The sequence below is a fragment of the Delphinus delphis genome, chromosome 5, assembly GCF_949987515.2.
Source record: "Delphinus delphis chromosome 5, mDelDel1.2, whole genome shotgun sequence".
NCBI lineage: Eukaryota > Metazoa > Chordata > Mammalia > Artiodactyla > Delphinidae > Delphinus > Delphinus delphis.
This window is the reverse complement of record NC_082687.1, coordinates 74190792-74214041: the sequence shown is the minus strand read 5'-3', so window position 1 is coordinate 74214041 and position 23250 is coordinate 74190792. Positions and strand designations below refer to the sequence as shown.

Here is a 23250-nt window from a genome sequence, read left to right as displayed (position 1 = left end):
TTCCCCTGATCACAGGGAAGGGCTCTGAATTGATCTAATCGGTATGAACCTCAACACTTTTGAACAACAGTTAGGAAAACTCTTTCCCTAGATGTGAACAAGGATACACATCATTGTGGAAGCTACTAGCAGCCATTTTACCACCCCGAAAAAAACACACTGCAAAAGCTGGCAGGAAAGGCCAGTCCCAAAGCAGGGCTTCTCAATAGCCTGTAACAGTCTATTACAAGGTCAGGACAGAAATAAGCATGTTTAGAAACATTTATAGCAACTTGGCAGAAAAGTTTTACATCTGTTGAATTTAACTTTAAAAATATGGGATAGGGCTTCCCTGGTGGCGCAGTGGTTCAGAATCTGCCTGCCAATGCAGGGGACACAGGTTCGAGTCCTGGTCTGGGAAGATCCCACATGCTGCGGGGCAACCAGCCCCGTGAGGCACAACTACTGAGCCTGCGCGTCTGGAGCCTGTGCTCCGCAACAAGAGAGGCCGCGATAGTGAGAGGCCGGTGCACCGCGACGAAGAGTGGCCCCCGCTTGCCGCAACGAGAGAAAGGCCTCGCACAGAAACGAAGAGCCAACACAGACATAAATTAATTAATTAATTAATTAATTAATTAAAAAAATATATATGGGATATATTTGTCTTTTTAAATTTCATTTTTCTAGTAATTCACATGTGTTTGTATTGTATTTTATAAAAGTACTGACCTGCACTGGTTTAGAATTTTTTCTTAAACTATTCCTTTCCAAAAAAAAAAAAAATTCCTTTCCTCAGATAGCTTGAGAAGCACTGGCCTAAAGATCTGAGCAATGAAGCCACAGCCTTGTTCAAACCATACGTAAACCCGATATGTCATCTCTACTGTTTAGTTCACTGAGCCAACAGATACTCTACTGCTTAAGCCTATTTGAGTTGAATTTTCTGCCATTTACAATAGCATCTATCCTACCTGATACTGGAAACTGATTACCAACCCAAAGTAAGGTGGAAGAATGGACAAAGATGGAGGTAAGATACAGCACAGGCAAAGGTACCAAGAATTCCAATCATTACATAAAACTCTACATGAAACTGAAGAAGAAAATATCCAAGCAAAGATATATATTCAGATAAAGGCTTTCAGAGCCCTGCAATTAAATGGCCACCTTGATGGATTTCCTTCCTTTAAAAAATGAACTCGTGCAAACATTTCATTGTTTCACTCAATTCAGCAACTGTCAATTTTGAGCCAAATGAATTATCTTCAAGCAAATGTCACACACAGTGGGGAGTGATTTCATTTTCCTAAATTGTTGTCAAACCTTTGAATACTGAAGCTTCCAAAAAAGGAGAATTGGAAAAATGACAGTTTAGAGGTGGGAGAGAAACATGAGTTATTTCAAAGCAGCAGCCTGTGATACAGTGAAATCTTTCTTCTAAAGTGTCTCCATCTAACATTTTTCAAGCTGCAATCATTGCAACTGCTGGCTTTCACTATATTTATGCTAAAATGTAGCTGATTTATTTTAATAGTATTTTACCAGGGTGAAAAGTCAAAAATGAATAGAGGAAAAAAAGGAAAAGAAAATATTACTGTAGGTTTTCAAGATAAAACTAGAAATGGAAGGAATTAGGAAAGAATGAACTTTGTTAAGAAAAATGTTGACTAGTTTTATTTCTTTTATGAATCTAAAACAACCCTAAAACAGAATGAGGTTACTCTTAAGTTAGAAGCCCATGTATAATAGGTGAGGTGAGTAGGTTATGGGGGGAGGGGGGAGGTACCCACCCTGAATAATCAGTTCAAGCCCAGGGAACTCCTAAAACCCTTAACAAGATCTGGTAAATGAGGCAGTTAGCAAGGAGTCATAGCCTCCTCCAAAGCTTCCCTCTCGGGGGGGTCCAGGGACATTTTCCCCAGGAGTCTGAGATCTAGAAACTTTCTATTTGTTTTTTCTTTTTTTTTTTTGATGTTTTTAAAAATTAATACATAATAATATAAGCATACTTTAGGCCATTCACATGCCAACCTTCTTACAGTCAAGTAATCTCAATTCCTACAACTGCATTTATAAGCATGCTGGTACCAAGATCACTCAAAATGACAGCATTTAACTCTTGTTAGTGTTTGTCAAGCCACAATGCGTGCCCCCAGACATAGTCTCAGAGGTCCACATTATCTGAAGTTTGAGAAGCTTGAGCCTACTTAATACTATCATATCCATTTGGAAGGAAGAACAAATAAATTACTTTATAGTTAAAAACCGAGGAATGATATGAGGCCCTGAGAAGCACACAAGATCACTTCCACAATATTCCTTACAAAAATGCATAACCTTCACTCAATCATGAAGAAACAGCCAACAAACCCAAAATGAGGGGGGGCATTCTACAAAATAACTGGGCACTACTCTCCAGAGGGTCAAGGTTATGAAAGACAAAGAAAGGTGAGGCATTGCTCCATATTAAGACGACTAAGGCACTATGACAACTGAATGTAACATGAATCCTGGATTGGATCCTAGACCAAAAAGAACAATAATGGGACATTAACTGGCAAAATTTATATAAGGTCCCTGGATAATAATATTAAATCAATGTTTAGTCCCTGATTTTTGATCACTGTACAGTGATTATATAAGACCCTTACATTAAGAAAATCTTAATGAAGAATGTAAAGGAATTCTTTGTATTTTGCTATTTTTTGGAAAGCCTAAAATTATTTCAGAATAAAAAGTTTAAAACACTAAAAAATTTTAAATAGACAAGGAAGTGTATGAACCAACGAAAAAGAAACCAAAAGCAGCAAAAACCTGTACAATGTCCATTAATGTCCAATGGACTAAGGGGTCTCGTCTCCTCTGCAGAGATGGCCCTTATGGAGATCTAACCGATGCATGATGTCACTCTCATTTGGCTTCCCGGGTAGGTTTCCCTCCAGAACTCATGTCCAGACCTCTTTCTGGCTCTAGTCTGTAACATTAACCACCTGATATTTTAGCTTACATGAATCTCTTATGATTTGAGTTAACAAAAGCCCAGTCCCCAGAGTCCAATCACCTTACAGGTGTGCTGAGAAAAGAACTGATTCTCCAGGTTATTAAAGCTGAGAGCCAGACCCCAAACTACGGCGATAAAGAGCTACTTGCCGTGGGCCCTGCTCAACAACCATTCTGCAAGCCTGTAACACCCAAAGATCATTACTGTCCACACTTTCTTGCAAAGATTAACAGGCAGCTCCCAACAAAAAGAATGTACTCAAGGTACAGGCATCTTGTAAAGCAGGAGATGTCAGCAGCCAGCTTTGAATCTTGCTGAATAAAGGATTATGGAGGACAAAATAGCCAAGGGCCAAGAGCCAAACTCATACACAACTCAGCAAAGGTTTAGCAGCCTGTTGGTTTCAACTGAATAACCTTCTTATATGGCTCCCTTAGGACCTATATCCACAGTGGCCTAGAACGATCCTTATGAAAGGTAATCCTATCCATGTCCTTCCTCAACCTAAAACTCTTAGATAGTTTTCCGTTGCATTAGAAATAGAAACCAAAATCTGGGTAGTAGTCTGGTGTCCTGGGCCCTTCCCACTACCCCACACTTCATCAGGGTCCCTCCCCCTTGCACCCTCCAGTCCCTGAGTCAGCCTTGATCTTCACTCCAAAGACTCAGCGCAAACTGTGCTCTTTGTCTAGAATGTCTTCCCACCCCTCTACCCCGACATACACACATACACACACACACACACACACACACACACACACACACACACACACTTTAGCCTAGCTAACTTCCACTCATCAATATCATTCAGGTTTCAGCTTAAATATCACTTAATCAGCAAAGCTTTCACTGACCAACCTTGAGAATTAATGAGCGCCCTCTGTTTGGTGGTGTTCTCATAGCACCCTACAATTTCTCTTCATAGAACCTACCACTACTTCTAATTACATAAAGGCTCTTGGTCTCCCGATTAGATTAGGAGCAACCAGAGGGCAGGGACTAAGTCTGATTTGCAAACCACCACATCCCAATGTCTAGCACAGCATTTTGCACTTCAGACACAGGGGTGGATGATCCTGCCCAAGTCCTTGGCTTCTTTCAAGGTTTAAATGAAGCATAGTATGTCAAGCACATGGATACGGTAAGCACTCACTATGTGATAGCTATTAGAATTACGGGGACTTCCCTGGTGGTGCAGTGGTTAAGAATCCGCCTGCCAATGCAGGGGACATGGGTTCGAGTCCTGGTCCAGGAAGATCCCACATGCCACGGAGCAACTAAGCCCGTGAGCCACAACTACTGAGCCTGTGCTCTAGAGCCCATGAGCCACAACTACTGACCCCGTGTGCTGCAACGACTGAAGCCCACGTGCCTAGAGCCCACACTCGGCAACAAGAGAAGCCATGGCAATGAGAAGCCCGTGCACCGCAACGAAGAGTAGCCCCCGCTCGCCACAACTAGAGAAAGCCCGTGTGCAGCAACAAAGACCCAGCACAGCCAAAAATAAGTAAATAAATTTATTAAAAAAAAAAAAAAGAATTACGTCATGATGCCTTTGCTCTAAATATGCTTGAAATTTACAACTGCTTTTTCTTTCACCTGCTGGAGGAGAAAAAAGCCTAGTAAAAGATGCCAAGTTGTCATTTTTTCAATGATATTTTTTGACTGTCACGTCAGCTTATTTTTAGGATATTGAAAAACTTCAAACTGCAAGGTATAACATCAAGAAAGAAAATGCTTCTAAAATTAACACACTACACTTTTTTTACTCTGAGATAAATCTATACTCATCATCAGTACGTTTTCACTTCCCTCTGTAGCCTTTATTGTTGCCTTCTCTTTCAAACACCTGGTTATTACAATAAGGGCATTTGCTCCTTTATCAAACAACAAAGACCCCTCTAATAACTTTCATGAAAATGAGTTTTAACTATGGCCAAAACTTCATTTGCTTGAAAAACCTGCTCCTACCTCAACTATGAACTCATGAAAGTAGGATAAATCACAGCTATCCTGAGCAGTCCTTGTTCATAGGAGGATTTAAAATAATTCACAATTGTTAAGTTAGTGAAAAGATAAAAGTGGGGGATTGAAACACCCAAACTGATCATTTTTTCAAGATATGTTTCACTGTAACAGCAGCTAAATTCTCCTGGGCCCAGGCAATATACTCAGGCAAAGGAAACCAGAGGAGAAATGAGAATTCAAGTGTGCTGTTTCCTTAGAAGAAAACTACACTTTAAAGAACTTGGCTCTAGAAAATGTCTCCACTGAACTTCCAGATATATATATATGTGTGTGTATATATATATATACAGATATATATATATATGTATGTATATATATATATATAAAACATGCAGCAATATCTAGCAGCTGCATGCAAAGCCCAGTGGGTAATTCAACGATGGACAAAGATGGGGGTGGGGGGAGACTTTCCTTCTACCCTCCTAGGTTCGATAGCTATGTCTACAAAATAAACTGAGAACAGGCAGATTAACAGGAGAAAAGGTCTACAAATTTATTCATTTTTAATATTACACACATGTGGACATCACAGGAAAAATAAAGTGAGTACCCAAAAAAAAGCAGTGAGATTTGAGAGTTTATATACCATCGTGATACGGGAAAGAAAGGGAGGGATGTTTGTTGGCCTCTCAGGGGAGAGTAAATGATTTTTAGGTAAGATGAATGGGCCCTTAGAAGAATAGATGGGAGACATGAGAGTTTGTTATAAAGTCTGTCTGGGTGTGGTGTATGTGAAGAGGTAATCTTCCCCGGTTGATGAAACTCCTGGGGAGAGGATCTGTGACAACTGAGTTCCTTTTGGAGGGTCTGTCTTTAGGTAGATAAGGGGAGTTCAGAGAAAGCCGCGCACTGCATTTGCTGTTTTTCAAGTGCCTTTAGTTTAAAACAATCAATATACTAAAGTGGCACATTTTGGGAGGCATGTCGTGAACTCCTTCAGATGACAGCATGATCCCTATCCTCACAGCCATCGGATAAACAGACACGTAATACGTACAAATACGCACACACATACATCTGCTACTGTGACTCTCATGAAAGCTAAGAACCTTAGTGGGGGGCAGGGGCGTTTACGCAAAAGCAAAAGCAGCTCTCTTAACTGTTCTCCCCTTTAACCGACTTGCCAGATTAATTAGCACATCCCACTGCCTCTGTAGAGCATAACAACTGATGTTTCAGCACACCAGCGGCTCACAGCCAGTAAGAGGTGCTACCTGAGCCCAGGGCTTCTCAAAGTGTGGTCCAGAGATGGATGCCAGTCTGCAAACTATTTGTCACCAGCTGCCCAGGAAATGGAGAGTGAGCATGTACAAACGTGGGTAGTCATTACACACAGTTGCCACATCCAAGTGCATGAATAGTGAACTCATCTCAGTGACCAGTTCTGGCGGTGCTGACCTTGTGAGGTGAGCTGCGTGAGGCACCAGCTGCCTACTAGTCAAGTGCTGTAGAACCATGTGACCACGAGGAACGGTTTAAGGTTACTTTGTTAATACATTTTAATATAAATGTATTAAAATCCACATCCATTTTTTTCATCAAAAGATCATTTAAATTTGACCATAAGTTTAAAGGACAAGTTGGAACTGGCTACTGAGGAAGAACTGAAGGTGAATTTCGACGCTAGAACATCGCTTGCTTCATTTTGAAGAAAAGTAAAAAATGAAGATCTTCAGCTTGCTGAAACTGCTTTGCCTTTTTTCATCTTCATCAACATCCCTCTACCAGGCCAGTTCCGCTACCATGAGTGTTATTAAAACAAACCCACAACCAATTTAGATATATGTTATTCATTAACCCCAAGATAAACTATCACTAACCCAGCCTAGAGTAGATAAACAAGAAAGAAGTTCATTTCTGACACTAAAAATCTTAAGCACTGATATACACAGAGTTTGTTAGAAGTATACATAGGGTATTTAATGTGGAGCATCATCATTTTACTCACAAATTTTGTTTAGTTATAACTGGATTAACAAATTAACAAGAGTAATAGTGATTATGTGAATTGCCTACACAGATGCTTCTGAAGAACATGTACAGATTTTGTAATTTTTTCCCACAATATTTGTTGTGCTTGTACTTACTGAGATGTAATTTTATTTATGTTGTTTCTAAAATGTTAAAAAGAATTAAGGCTTGCATATCATATGTCTTTTTTATTTCTTTCCTTTTTTGTTAATAATAGTATAGGTCCATGACAGATAGAAAATAAAAAGACTAGACCTTTACCATATATAGGTTAAGAAGCAGTGATGTGCTCCCACCAGCAAAGCTGTATCCTCCTCTAGGGTCAGATGTGTTTACTTCTATTTATGCCAGTTGTTCTTATAATTTAATTTAATTGTACCCAAACACATAATAAATTGTATATAAATACATAAAATATGAGTTCAGAAAAAATGTTTCTATGAAAACGAAGTTGAACATCTGAATACTGTGGAATAACACAATAAAAGAGTAACACTAAAATAACTACTGTTATATTAGGCATGAAGAAGTGGCAAAGGATGGGGAGGCAAATCAGAAAAATCTGGAAAGATTCTACATTCATAGTTCACAAATATCCTGAAGTTCCAATAACACTTTAAAGCAAGCCAAACCGAAAACCAGGTGGACCAGACGTCACAGGTTATGGTTGAAGTGCAAAAAACAACATGGAAACCACTTACCAGGTCCTACCTCAGAAATCAGCAAACAGATGTACATTTATATGTTTGAATTTAAAATAAAATGCTCAAGATATAAATGTAGCTTTTTTTTTTTTTTTTTTTACACTTCTCCACTTCAACTGAGCAGCTGCTGGTCATGATAATCCCAGATAAGAGAACTTATCCTGTAAACACAAAATTCTGCACAGAATATTCAAGAGATTCTGGCTTCCTGGCTCTATTACTGAGACATAACTGGTAGATGATAAAACGGGGACAAAATACAATGTACAGGAAAGATACACCAATCACAAAAAGTATAAGGACTCCAAAAAGAGGTTGTAACCACATGAAGAAAATGTAACAATTTGTGAAACTGCACAGCATATGTCTCTTTTTAGTAACATTATACCCACACCCAATTCCTACAGAGACTATGCTTTTTAGCAGTTAACAGCATTAACCAAATAAACGCAGAGCCCTCAGGGGACTTTCTCTCAAAGGTCAAGAAACTAGCGCAGAATCAAAAAGTAATATATAAAAAGTCCTTCATGAGATACTGCAAAACATTTTCTCTTACTATCAATATAGAAAGCTGTTTTGAACCATAAACCAAACTAAGCCAATGCCATAGGTTTAGTTTAATTCTGAACTCAGCCTTTTTTATAGCTTATCCACGTTGGCCCACAGCTCAGGATTAAAGTTTTAATTTAGCGTTAGGAAAAACAAGCAAAACAAATGAAAAGTACAATAGTGATGAGGGAAATTAACATAGGAAGTTTCATTTAGCATTATTGGGTTGAAAAAACTAAAATTATAGGGAAAAAAATTTAAGATTGTATTAATACTCAAATTGAAATGATTTGAACAAAAACTCATTTTGAACTAATAGTCCTACCCCCACTTCAAAGCACTGGGACTTGGCTGAATTAATACAAAATTTCACTGTCAATTATACTACTCAAATGAAATAGAACGGAAACAATATGCAAAAAAAAAAGGGGGGGACATAAAACCCTGTAGGGGAGGAAAAATAATTTTCCCTCCACACTCCTGAGTTCTTAGCTGAAACCCTTGTAATAAAAGACAGATTAACAAGAGAAAAACAAACAGAAACTTATTAACATGTATACTTTGTATACATGGAAGATACCCAGAGGAAAATGAATAACTCAAGGAGGTGCCTTAGAATTCAGACTTAAACACCATCCTAGTAGGGAAAGGGGAGGGGGAAGCTGGCCTCTTAGCGGAAAGTAAATGATTTTCTGGAAAGATGAACGGGCCCTTAGAAGATTAGGCAGGACGTATGATAGTTTGTGACAAAGTCTGTCTGGGGGTGGTGTCGACACCTAGGCTCCTCTCCTGCGATAAGAGTCAGTCCTCCCTGGTTGATGAAGCTCCTGGAGTGAGGATCTATGACAACTAAGTTCCTTTTGGAGGATCTGTTTTCAGGCAGATAAGGGGAGTTGGGTCAAAGCCTCTCCCTTTCATCTATTGTTTTTTTCAAGCGCCTACAGTTCAGAATAATCAATACATCAAAGTGGCATATTCGGAGGTGGCACGTCCTAAACTCCTACAGTCATTTTTTGGGGTGGCATATGCCGCTACCCTCCACGTGCAAAGCCTAAACCATGCTGTTGGAGGGACACTGGGCCGATGTCCCGGGTCCAGCAAAACTGTGGCTCTTCCGATAATTAGCACCATGACCGTGTTTGCTTTAATTCTCGGGTCCCCATCTGTGATCTCTGGGAGTCAGCTGATGTACACACACCACAGGCGCTACCCACTCTAAGATTCTATTGCCCTGGAACTAAACATACAACTGAAATGGACTGAAGCTCTTATGGGCAATGAAAGGCAAGAAGCAAACATAAAATCTACTACAGTGACAGATCTGGACACTCACCCACTTGGCTGATAGTTATTCTGGTTATGAAACAAAGGAAAAAATGGGGAGACATGCAGCCTACAAAGCAATGTCAAGGACTACCAAATTTTTATAATTCCTCCTGGCAAAATGATAAAACCACAATATAACTTAAAAAATTTTTTTTGCATTAAAATAGGTTTTCTGGGCTTCCCTGGTGGCGCAGTGGTTGAGAGTCCGCCTGCCGATGCAGGAGACACGGGTTCGTGCCCCGGTCCGGAAAGATCCCACATGCTGCGGAGCGGCTGGGCCTGTGAGCCATGGCCGCTGAGCCTGCGCGTCTGGAGCCTGTGCTCCGCAACGGGAGAGGCCACAACAGTGAGAGGCCCGTGTACCAGGGGGAAAAAAAAAAAAAAAGGTTTTCTTCCTTATTTTGTAATTGGGAAAAATTTATTTTTAAAAAACACAAAGGAAATATATTGAGACAAGGGATTCACAGTGTTTATGTAAAGATTGCTTTACTGGCATCTTTATCTTCTCTTACAGAACGTTAAATTAATTCTTTCTTTTTAAGTGAAAAGGTGATAACGAAGTAATTAAGAATGTATAATGGGAACTAGATGGCCTGGGTCCAAGTCCCACTTACCAGCTGTATATCCTTGAGCAACGTTCAGTTTCCTCATCTGCAAAATGAGGATAACATGGTCTCAGCACCTCACATGGCTGTTGAGGGTTAATAGGAGTCAATATATATAAAGCACTAAGCACAGTGTCTCTGGCACACACAAGAGCCTATACGTGTTCACTAATATTTTATGGTAACTTCATGTTTAACTAAACACAGATGTTCCCTAATATACCAAATGAAAACCAAACAACATCAAGACCCTAGAAAACTGCACATGAAAATATCAACACTAAACATTTAAAACATTAAAATAATTCCAAAATATGACACATATATGTCCTATGACAGGTGTATGATATCTATAACAGTAGCTTCATTTAAGTGTTTTCCCAGGTTCCAATTCTTCGTCAATCCATCCTATCCACTAGAGGAAACTTCCTAAAGCAATGCTGGGTTTAAGTCACTCCCTGCAAGAACCTCCATACAGTACAGGGTAACCCTCAGACCCCAGAACCAGACTAAATGAGCCACTAGCACACTGTACTTCACAGTATTTACCACAGTTTGTAATTACATACGTGAGTGATTGTTTGGTTAATACCTTTCTCACCACTAGAACGAAAACCCAGGAAGTACGGCCTGCATTTTACCCACCACTGTCTATCATAAGGCGTGGCTTGCTGCAGGCTGCGGTAAGTATTTGATGGATGAATGAATGACCCTCAGCATTCATCAAGGCTCACAGCAACACCTCGTAGGTAGGACCCTTCGTGGCTTGCAAAACACTCATATAAATTTTCTCATCTGAGCCTCACAGTAAGCCTTTAGGGAAGGCAGAGGCCCCAAATTCAGAGCCACCCAAGGTCACATTCAGTAGCAAAGAACCAAAGTGCCAACCCCTAGTCTGGAGTTCCTTCCAGAATATTCTCCTGCCCGAGTTAAATCCAATAAAACATACTAAGGCCTCGGCCTGGCCTCACACTTTCCAGCCTCTGTGGTTTTTTCACTCTTTCCTTCTACTCACCTAGAACTGCCTCCGGCCCCTTTTCCTGCTTTTCATTCATTCAGCCAGGATTTATTAAGGACTGTGATTGATGGGCAAACCTTCCTCCTTCCTTCAGGGCCCACTACTGTGTCATATATGTGCCATTTCTAGTGCATGGACATCTGTGTATTTACTCAACAAAATGTCTTTCATTGTACAGACATTTATTTGTTCTTTCAATAGAATAGTGAGCACCTACTAACTGTCCTACTGCGTGAGGTTCCAATGAGAACTGCACAGTTGGAATACTGGTGTCCTAGTGGTTTGAAAAACTACTGCAGTTTCTAGAAGAGAATAACAATGTAAATCAGTCTGCTTTAAAAAGCAATACAATTGCTGCTGTTCACAGTCTGAGACATCCCAGGTACCTTAATTAAGAAGTAAAGCAGCCACCAATATCCACCAAAATAATACAGATTTTATCAATTTTCATATCATTTTAAAAAGGAATACAGATTAAATTTATGTACCATCATTTAAAAAAAAAAAAAGACTCACACAACGACATCCACAAGCAAAGTATCTTCAGGTCTACTCCACCAAAATGGTTTTTGTACATCAGGTCTTTTAAACAGTTATCAGCCCTTCTCAAACTTGTCAGCTCAAAAGCACACACAATTAAAATGGAAACAACATATTAAGGAATCCGATTCCTCTGAATTACTAGCACAGAACCACAACTCTAAGTACTACAGCAATAAACCTGCAATAATCCTCGTGAAATACAGTATCAATTAAATGTTGGTGCAAGAAATGTAATGCAGAATTACTGCCGTATTAACACTCCCTGAAGATAAGTCACCAAAGACTTTAAACAAGTTAAAATCAATTCTATGAATATTTAACACAGCTGGCTTTATTTAAAATTTCCCATAACACACACACTGGCATAAAACAGAGCCGCAAAGGGTTAATAATGCGAGATTATATATGAATTCAGAAGAAAGGAAGACAGCAGCCTAGGAATCTTCCTTTATCTTGGAAATGACAATATTTTACAGCATCGGGGGGGAAAGAAGACAAAACAGTATTCCATAATGTTAACTCATTACAAGATTTAATAGAAACACTACCCAACTAATTTTAATCCTCCTCTTTCTTTCCCACCTCAATTTCATTGCTGAATTTAAGAGGCCAATCTCAGATAAGACAAAAAGGAAAGTTTCAACAACACAATAACGAGAGGAATGGACAAAAACCTGAGAAATCATTTGTCTCGAGGGCGAAGGCTTGGGTCTGTGAATCCGTATAAAGCTGTATGTCTGTCTCTACCTCACGATCTCCTACACGGACACAACTGCTTTCAAACACCGTGGTCCCACAGGTCTTGAACAAGCCTAAGTAAACCTGCAGAATGGTGGGATTGTGCTGGTTTGCTTGCTTGAGGGTCTTTAAAAGTAGAGTGAAACTTGCCCAAGTGTTTTCTTACATCTTCCAATGGACCAAGGGGCCTCCCCACCCCCATTTAAGTCTCCCGATCACTCTGCCTTTCCACACCTTGACCATCTACGAGGCAGTGATTTATACATCCCAGAGAAGCCATGACCAGCCTCAAGGAGCCTCATTAGGAAAAGCTTCCCTTTTATTAAATCTAAAGCTCTTCTCGTTGTGCAGTTTAATTCCACTCCCCCCCCCTTTTTTTCTTCTGTGAACTCAGTAGAAGGGAATAAATCTCTGAAAGAAAAAAATCCCTTTCATCTCACAAAATAATCACATTTGCGAATTCTGTGAGTTAACAGAATAGGTGTGCCCTTCAAAGAAGGGAGGACATTAGTGATCAAATTTAATTCTATCATTTATATTTAAAAGATTCAGACCTAATATGGCCTTGTAGAAACAAAGCATTTAATATCTCCTTTGATTCTGAAATTGTACGGGTCTCCCTGAAAGTTTAAGTTCACACCTTCACCTACATTCAGTTCCCAGCAGGTGCACAGAGCTTTTCCTAATGGCTTCACTGAGTCACTGAGTAGGTGCAGATACAACACAAGGCCCTTCTGTTTAACTACTGCAGTTGCCCTTTGGGGTCTTCTGCTTCCTTACCTTGTTGGACTGGGAAGATGATAGGAGATGATATTCCAGTCTGTCAATTACACCTTACTCCTAATTCTTGATTTTAACATACGCGAAGGATGAAATTGAGAAGCTACTAAAATTGTTTTTGAATGTAAATTATCCTGAGGGCTAATTATGTACAATTTCTTCATTTTCCTTATTCAAGCAAGTGAATCCCAGATAAATTTCCTTTCAGGTCAAATTTTTCTTCCCTTATAAATTCATGACTAATCCTATATAACCCTAAGACTACCTTACTCACCCCTCAAGAACTCAGTATTACTATATTATCCTGCTGGAGGAAAGGAGTTAAAACTTGTCTGAGAGGGACTAACATAACATACTTCGGCATGAAGTTGTTATTACCAAGCAGAGTTAAGGTTAAATAACCCTGTAAAAGAAACAGGGAGGGAGCCTGAGAAGTACCTGACCTCCATTCTAAGACAGTTACACAAAGGTTTCCCAAAGGTTTTCCCCTTTCTAGCATCCTAGTTACTCTGTACCTCTGGGGTGAACATGGGCCCCCAGCCTCAGCAAGCTAGTCGTAAAAGTAAGAGCTGCCTATATTTACAGCCTCTACTTTCTCTCTTCCCGTTGAGTTCACCCCAATCAGGCTTTCATCCCTGTCGTTCTATCAAAGCTGCTCTTGTCAAAGTCACCAATGGCCTCCATGTTGCTGAAGCCAGTGGTCAATCTGAATCCTTATTCTAAGGGATGATTACTCTGTCTTGAAACATATTCATTACATGCCTTCTGAAACCCTGCCCCCCTCTTTCTTTGGGTTCACTTTCTACCTCACTGACTCCTCTTTCTAGGGTCTTCTTTGCTGGTCCCTTCTCATCTTTGAACTCTGGATTCCAGAATCTCTCATGTATCCAATTGCCTGCTCAGCCTCTCTACATGAGTGTCTAGCAGGCATCACAAACTTAAGTCCTAAATCAAATTCCTACTATTACCACCTAACTGGCTCCTCCCAAAACCTTGCCCATCTCAGTACATGGCAACTCCATTCTTCCAGTTGTTCAGGAGCCATCCTTGCCTCTGCGTTTGTTTCCTCTCTTTCTCTCCCCTCTTCTCTCCACTTCTAATCTAATCTAACGGGATAACAGCTCTACCTTATGTCGAGAACCTGACCACTCACTACCACCTCTAGCACCTGGCACAGCGAACATCATCTCCTGCCTCAGTTATAGCAATGCCTCTGCTTCCTCCCTTCATTCTGATCTCCACAAAGCATTTTTTACAAAAAAAACATAAATCCGATTATTATATTATTAACCTGTTCAAAACCCTCTAATGGCTTCCTACCTGTTGTGGGTTGAAGTGTTTCCCCCACAAATTCATATGTTGAAGTCTTAACCCCCAACACCTTGGAATGTGACCTTATTTGGAAAGAGGGTCATCACAGATTAATCAGTCGAGGTCCTTAGGGTGGGCCCTAGTCCAATATGACTGGTGTCCTCATAAGAAGGGGAAATTTGGACACAAAGACACACACATAGGGAGAACGCCATGTGAAGATGAAGGCCGAGACCTGCAAGCCAATGAACACCAACTACTGCCAGCAAATGATCAAAAGCTAGGAGAGAGATGGAACAGAGACTCTCTCACAGCTATCAGAAGGAACCAACCCTACAATACCTTGATCGTGGACTCAGAACGTCCAGAACTGTGAAACAATACATTTCTGGTGTTTTGCCATGCAGTCTGTGGTACTCTATTACAGCAGCCCTAGCAAATTAATACACCACCTCACACAGAATAAAGGTGAACTCCGTGCCACGGCCCGAAGGCCCCACATGACTGTACCCCGACTCACACACTGGGCCCCTTGACGTTCCCCCAACAGGCCAGACACACTCCTCCTCAGGGCCCAGCTCTTCCCATAGCCCGGCCTGCTCTGCCCCAGCGCCCTCAGTTCCTTTAGGTCTCTGTTTAAATGCCTCCATAAGGCCTTCTCCCTCCAACACTCTCCACTCCCCTCCCAAGCTTTATCTTCCTCCATCACTGTGCTGTCACCTCCAGATACTTTAAACACTTACTGTGATAGACTGGAAGATCCACTGCTAAGACCCGCAGAGCAGCTGCAGGTAGACAGGCTCCAGGGCCCAGCTCCTCGGGGTCAGCTGGTCAGCCTTAGTGCAGAGAGCTTCCGGCCGGAGGCCACACCCCTCCCGGGGCAGCTGCACCTGGTAACACACCTGAAAGGAGTGAGGTCATCGCTCAGTGTCCGAACCTCTGCCAGGGAATCCACGTCACTCCAGAGGTCTCCACAGGCTGGTGGGGGCTCTGTCACGTCAAATCTGCGTCACAGTTCAACTTCTTCCTCGGCCCAATGCTGCTTCCACCCTCTTCTGTTCACCGTGTTGATCCCAAATAAACATCTTGTTCCCCCAACTCCATCTCAGCGTCTGCTTCAGGAAAACCCAACCCTGAGACACTTGTCTACCTTCCACAACCTGAACGTAATCTTATTGAGGGAAGGGACTTTGGTTCAATGTGTCCCCAAAGCCTAAAATACTACCTGGTACAAAACAGGAAATGACTAAATGGGAATACTGGAAGGAAGGAAAGGGGCGGGGCGGGGCGGGGCGGGGAGGGAAGGCATTGACCATTTGGATAGGAGACTAGCCCCTGGATAAAACAAAAGCCTCTTAATATAGTCACAAAGCAAAAGGAATACACACTATCACAATGAAACTAGGCATGAGGTTTCTAAAGTACACATGGCTATTTGATTTCAGAGAAACTTCGAAAAAAGTTGTGCACAAAGTTCCTGAGATTCGCTTATTATCTTGAGACTCCTGACTCTTCCCTTCCTCCTAGGATTTTAAATTTTGCAACCTCAAGTTCTACCATCGAGAGGGTTTTCAGGACCCTAACCTTTAGGAAAGATACTGTATAATCACTGTTCGATAGCTTTGTGACATCTTATATGTTAATTCTTAACTCCCACTAATGAGAAACTCTGCTCAGCATTGATCATAATAAATAGCTTATTACAGCCTTTCTCTTTATTGACTGCGTCTTACTTCAAGCCTCACTCAAGACATTCTTTTTTCTTTCTCAGAGAACTGCCTTTCACTTTATTGCAAGACTAACTGCATTCAGCTCTGGCAAATGATTTAAAATATATTTTCCATGCTCCACAGCTGGCTACTCATTCAGACCCAAATAGAGCTGGTTTCTACCGGGTTCCGTATCTCATGGCAATTCAGTCAAGAATATGTGAGGTCTGACTATAAAGTAATAAAGCTGGGAGGGTTGTGTGTGCTTGGTTTATAGAATTACTTTCACTTCTTTACATATCATTGCACGATGAGATTCTAAGGGGAAAATGTAAAGACATGTTTAACACCAAAACCAACAAAATCACCCCTAAACTAGAGTTACTACTGTTCCACTGGTCTGAACTACTCTAAGACAAATGGTTTCAGAACACTGTGTTCCTAGAGCCCAGGAATGTCATACATAGATGTACCTGAAATATTTTATAACCATAAATATGAGTAACAGAGTCTTCCCAGTGAGACCCATCTAATTTCATCAGCCTTCTGAAATTACATCTTTCACCAAAGCAGCCTCGGAGCACAAAGGCAATAAGATAACATTAATTAAAATACATAAAACCATCCAGGAGTAGCAAGGAGTATGCGACCTTTTTTTTAAGGGTAGAAATTGAACTAAAAATAGTAATCAATGTTTTGCCAGCTTAAAAAGCTAGGTCTTAAAAAAAAAAAAAAAGCTAGGTCTTACACAGTGCCTGAAGCTATAACTCTACCAGACCTTCTCCAAGGCAGGATAATAATTAGCATGTTATTATTCATTTGTCTGGTATGCAGCTAACTTTGCAGGGTGCCTGTGCATGCTCACTTTGCAACCGCGAGCTTCAGTTCTCTGCTACCTGGTTGCCATTAAGGAGAATCCAGGAAGTTCCAAAAGACAATGTGTCATCCCTTACCGCTATGCCAACAATCGAACCATGCAAAAATGAATCCTAATGAGACCCTCATTATTATCACTGCTGAAGTTCAGCTCTCCACTCCATTTGGAAGACATCTGGGGACTAAAAAGAGAAAACAGATTCCTGGGACATTTCAGAAGACTGGCCATTCCTGTCGATGACCTACCTGGACAAGGCAAAAGAAAAGGATCTTAAACAGGCAGGAAGGTTTCCAGCTTTGGTGCCTGTGGGGATGGTGGTGCTGTTAACGACGGTGGGGAACACAGCAAGTCCTAAAAGGGTTAAAAGGTGGTGGCATCACACATAGCTGGCAGGGATGTAAACCTGTACAACCACTTTGACTCCATTAAGGCTGGACGACCAACAATCCCATGCCTAAGAATACACCCAGAAGAAATGCATGGTACCTGTCCACCAAAAGGCATATACAAGAATATTCATAGCACCATTATTCTCAATAGCCAAAAAACGGGAAACCAACTATCTGTCAACAGTAATGTGAATAAGTGGAAGTATATTCACACAATGAATAAGTGGAAGTATATTCACACAGAGCGGAAAAGAATGAACTACTGCAACTCACAACAACATGGGAGGTTGAGCGTTAGAGCGCCAACATGAAAGAGCACATACTGTATGACTCCAAATATGTGAAGTTCAAAACAGGGAAAACTCAGCTACAGTGACAGACGTGTAATGGGAGGGATATCCTATGGAAGGGGATAAGAGGAAAGCTGCGGGAAGGATGGAAATGTTCTCTGTCTTACTCTGGCTAATGGCTACACAGGTGCATACTTACGGGAAAACTCATCCAACTGTACACCTAAGATTTGTGTACTTCCCTCTACAGAAGCTATGCCTTAATTTTTAAATTTCACGAGTAATTAAATTCTCCTAGCCCTGCAGCTTTACAGGGATAACAAATGCCCTCCTCAAAACAACTCACTCACCACAGCTACCTGATAACAAAACAGGCCCACTTCAAAAATCAAGCGACAAAAGCGTCTTCACAGACCGAAGTCCTCAGTACAAGTAAATGCACATTTATGAACATCTGTATGTAATTTATGTACCATTGAGCTTCCCCAAGGAAGTCATTACCTAAATGTTCTGGACGTGAAGAATCTGGCTACAGATTCTTCAGGTGTAGAACTGTGGCCCTGACATAGTATGTCATCTCCTCTCTCCTACTTTCTCTAAAACCCCCCAGATGTAATTTATTGATCCTTCTTCTGTGTTAAAGGAACAGGTCTCCATACGCTAACACTGTTTATCTGTGAGCCCCAGGGAGACAGGCTGGGGTCAGTGCACTCACTTTTGTCCCCTAAGCACCTTATACACTGCCCTAGCACAGTGCAATAAATGTGTACTGGATTTTGAACAATTCAACACACCTTCAGTAAAATTCTTTTAAACCTTCATGGCTAGGGACTTCCCTGGTGGCGCAGTAGTTAAGAATCCGCCTGCCAATGCAGGGGACATGGGTTTGAGCCCTGCTCCAGGAAGATCCCACATGCCACGGAGCAACTAAGCCCGTGAGCCACAACTACTGAGCCTGTGCTCTAGAGCCCACGAGCCACAAATACTGAGCCCGCATGCCACAACTACTGAAGCCTGCGCGCCTAGAGCCCGTGCTCCACAACAAGAGAAGCCACCGCAATAAGAAGCCCGCGCACCACAAGGAATAGTAGCCTCTGCTCGCCGCAACTAAAGAAAGCCCGCGCACAGTAACGAAGACCCAACACAGCCAAAAATAAATAAAATAAAAGCTTACTGGCTAAGAAATTGGATTTAAAAAACAAAAACAAAAAACTGGCAGAATTCTAGTCTCAGCTCAACTACTTCATGTACTAAAATTCTTTAATCTCAAGATTCCTTTCTAGATAACCAGAATATATTTACTTAAATAATATACATTTCATCCACTGATTACCTCAACAGTAAAATAGGAAAAAGATGAGAAAGACCTGGGGGAAAGAATGAATGTAATTGGAACCTACTATGTGATAGGCCCTCTCTTAGGCACTTTACGTACACACATTATCACCTACAAACCTCACAACCTTTTAAGGTGGGAATTGATCTCTCCAGTCCATAGATGAAGAACACTGGGGTGCGACTGGTCCATCATCACAGTTACGTGCCAGAGCTAGGATCTGAGGTACAGACTGAAGAACACCAAAGCCTCAGACTTTCTCCTAGATGATGATTCTCCCACTGGCATTCCTGGGCTCTCCAAATGGAAACCTGGGGCTCCCCAAGGCTACTTTCATCAGCAAGCTTCACGTTTCCTTGTGGAGGCTGCTGTTTTCTGCATCATTAATTCTGCAGCTCTCCCAAGACCCAGCTGGGAGCAGGACCACCGTTTCTGCTGTTACTGCAGCTGTCTGAAAAATACAGCACAGCCTTGGGCAGGTTGGAAGAGCCTGAGGAGGTGTGGGAGAGGGAGAGAGAGAGAGAGAGAGAGAGAGAGAGAGAGAACACACACGTGTGCACACAAGCAAGAAGGTGTACGTATGCGTATGAACTCTAATAATAAGGAAGTAAAGATAAATTTTAAGTCATCCAGAGAAGTGGTCACATTTCTTTAATATGGTCACATCAGGATCTAATACATTAGTCTTTACTTATTGGGATATTTGTATATTTGAAATATCTTAAGACAAAAGTTTACAAATAGATATAGATACACCGATATCAATATGATATATAAATACACACATCTGGAAGGTTACCCACACTATTAACTATTAACTATGCTACATACAGGGAGCAGGAAGAAAGAATGGGGCATTTATACTTCATTCTGTATATCCTGAGAAGTAAATAAGATAAAACCTAAAGAACAAACATAAGTTTTCAATAATTACTACAGTTTTATACAGAGATGTGATTTACTTTTAGATTTGACCCAGCTGATCACACCTCTCCCTTGAAATACATCTTCACTTGGCTTCTAAGACATCACACTCCTCCATCACTGCCCAGTCCCTCTCAGTCTCCTTTGCTTCTTCTTCCTCTCATCTCCCCAACCCTAACTTGCCAGTGCAAGTCTTCTCTAACTTCACTCCCTCTCTGGATGATCTTTATACTCCCAAACCTGTAACTCCAGCTCAGACCTCTCCCCTAAGCTCCAGACTCCTAGATCCAACTGCTGGGTCCACATCTCCAATCAACGTCTGTTAAACACATCAAACTGCCATATTCAAAGCTGAACTCCTGATCCACCTTGTCTTTATCCATTCAGGCTGCTATAACAAAATACCATAGAGTGATGGCTTTAAAGCAACAGAAATTTATTTCTCACAGTTCTGGAGGCTGGATGTCCAAGATCAAGGCACCAGCAGATCCGGTGTCTAATGAAAACCCTCTTCCAGGAAGGATACAGACTGCCAACTTCTCATATCTTCACGTGGCGGACAGCACAGAGGGTTAGCAAGCTCTCTCATAACTCTTATAAAGGCACTAATCCCATTCATGAGGGGTACACCCTCATGACCTTATCTAAAGGCCACATCTCCTAGGATCATCACATTAGTGGGTAAGGTTTCCAACATAAGAATTTGGTGTGGGGACACATTCAGACCTTGACACTCCCTCACCAAAGCCTGCTCCACTCAATCATAGTCTTCTCCATCTCAGTTCAGAGCAGCCTCATACTTCCAGCTGCTCAGACTAAAATCCGTGGAATCATCCTTGACTCCTCCCTTTCTCTCACACCCCACATTCAAGCCATCAGTAAATCCCACTGGCTCCAATTTGAAAATATACTAAGAATCCAGTCACTCCCACCGCTACTGGCCTTGTCCAACTCTCCATCATCTCTCAAACCAGATTACCACAACCATCTTTGGACTGATTTCCCTGAGTCCATTCAGCACTCCTAAAATCTATTCGCATACAGCCACCAGATGACCCTTGTGAAATATAACAGTTACCCCTGGCTGGGAACCCTCCAGTGGCTTCACATCTTAATTGGCATTAAAGTCAAGGCTGTTCCAATGGCCCAACCAGCCCTAGAGGGATGTTTCAGCCCTTCACCCCACCTTTTCATCTCTCTGATCCCATCCACTCCTTCTCCCCTCGTTGCAGCCATGCTGATACCCTCCCGCTCCTCGAACACCACTGCCTGGAACACTCGTTCCCCAAGTATGCACAGCACAGGCCACCCTCCCTCACCTCCTTCAAGTGTTGATTCAAATACCTTCTCTGTAAAGCCTTCCCTGACTGCCCCCCATTTAAAATCACACAGAATATAAAAAAAGAATGTGTGTAAATATATACATATATGTGTATAACTGAGTCACTTTGCTGTGCAGCAGAAATTGGCACAGCATTGTAAATCAACTCTACTTCAATTTAAAAAATAAAATAAAATAAAATCACATCCCCTCCTTCTCACCCTCCCCTTACCACCCCATCCCTCTGGTCTGGTTCATTTTTCTCCACAGTACTTCCTCCTTATGATATCAATTACTTATTTGATTTAGTTACTGTCTATAATCCTGACAATGGATGCAACTTCCACAAAGGCTCAGATTTTTATCTGCTGTGCTGTGTTCACTGCTGTATCCCTAGCATCTCACTGGCACTCAATAAATACGCTTAATGATGGGCTTCCCTGGTGGCGCAGTGGTTAAGAATCCGCTGCCAATGCAGGAGACACGGGTTCGAGCCCTGGTCTGGGGAGATCCCACATGCCGCGGAGCAACCAAGCCTGTGCGCCACAACTACTGAGCCCACGAGCCACAACTACTGAAGCCCATGTGCCTAGAGCCCATGCCCTGCAACAAGAGAAGTCACAGCAATAAGCCTGCGCACCACAACGAAGAGTAGCCCCCACTCGCCGCAACTAGAGAAAAGCCCACGTGCAGCAACGAAGACCCAATGCAGCCCAAAATAAATAAAACTAAATAAATTTATTTTAAAAAATGCTTAGTGAGTAAATATAACCTTTTTTCAGCCACTTATTTCACCAACATTTTTAACTAGTTTAGTGTAAAACAATTCCATGATCATCATTATGTTGTTCCTGTCCTGAATTTTCTAATTAAACATCTCCCCAAAAATCTCACTCACCAGCCTGCCCTGTGTCCAATGCTGGCCTTACTGCCCCTGCAGTCGAGAAAGGCCTAATTTTTTGCAAGTGGCAAGAGGCTTAGCAGGCTCTACCCCAAGTGTTAACAATTATTATCTCCAAATGTTGACATTTCTGGTGATGGTTTACTTTTTATTTTCTTTCTGCCTAAGTCTTGTCATAATGAGTACATTTGACTCTCATGATCAAAGAAAACCACAACTGGAAATGACACCCCCCTTTAGAAACTAAAAATAAAAGTAGATTGGACCACAGCTGAAATCATTCATGCATTTGTCATCACAGCTCTGAGAAGTGTAGCCAAAGAAATCCCGAGGCCACACGCCTCCTTTCACCTCTAAACACCTGCCAATTTAGCAGCACCACCAATGGGCTGCGTTCCAGTGATGGTTTTTCTAAACTTACCCTGGTTCAGAACACAGACTGATGTCACCGGGTAATTTGGAGACAATTAACAATAAACCAAACCATCTTTAAATTGATCACTTAAAGATACAGGTGGTTCACCAGATCTAAAAACAAAACCATGTTGGCTCAACATGCTGGTTTATTTTTTTAATTTTGCCTCATCAGCAATCTGCACAAAGTTTTGTGCCAATGTCTGGCCTACTTTAATCACTTTTTCCTCTACTTAAAGAATGTATTTTTTTCACCTCCTAACCCAAATGTTCAAATGGTGAAAGCTGTTTCAAGAGAGTATACAGACCCAAGGGTACAGCATTTATCCAAGCCCACAGGAATCGCTGAACTCGATTAAGAATCTTAAGGGAACCCTCTTAGCCCTTGTCTTCTTTTAGCAAATTGAAGAGTAATAACATTAATTAGAGCCAATACTTTTTTTAAAACACTTACTTTGGACAAGCACTGATCTAAGCACTTCAAATTAATATGCCCATTTAATCCTCCCAAAGTCTGTTATCCCTATTTAAAAGAT

General features: G+C 41.4%; 1 protein-coding gene across 11 annotated transcripts in view; it reads right to left on the bottom strand.

Annotated features, from left to right (window-relative positions):
• The window catches only part of APBB2 (amyloid beta precursor protein binding family B member 2), a 375435-nt gene that overhangs the window by 331885 nt on the left and 20300 nt on the right, over positions 1 to 23250 (bottom strand). For 8 of the 11 annotated variants that reach the window (XM_060012655.1, XM_060012657.1, XM_060012653.1 and 5 more), the window contains exon 2: positions 15297 to 15455. The exons of 2 other annotated variants lie outside the window; for them this stretch is intronic. The gene's annotated coding sequence lies outside the window, so the exon portion shown is untranslated. Of the gene's footprint in view, positions 1 to 10172; positions 10210 to 15296; positions 15456 to 23250 lie in introns of all 11 variants that reach the window. One more of the 11 variants, XM_060012656.1, reaches the window with a different exon arrangement.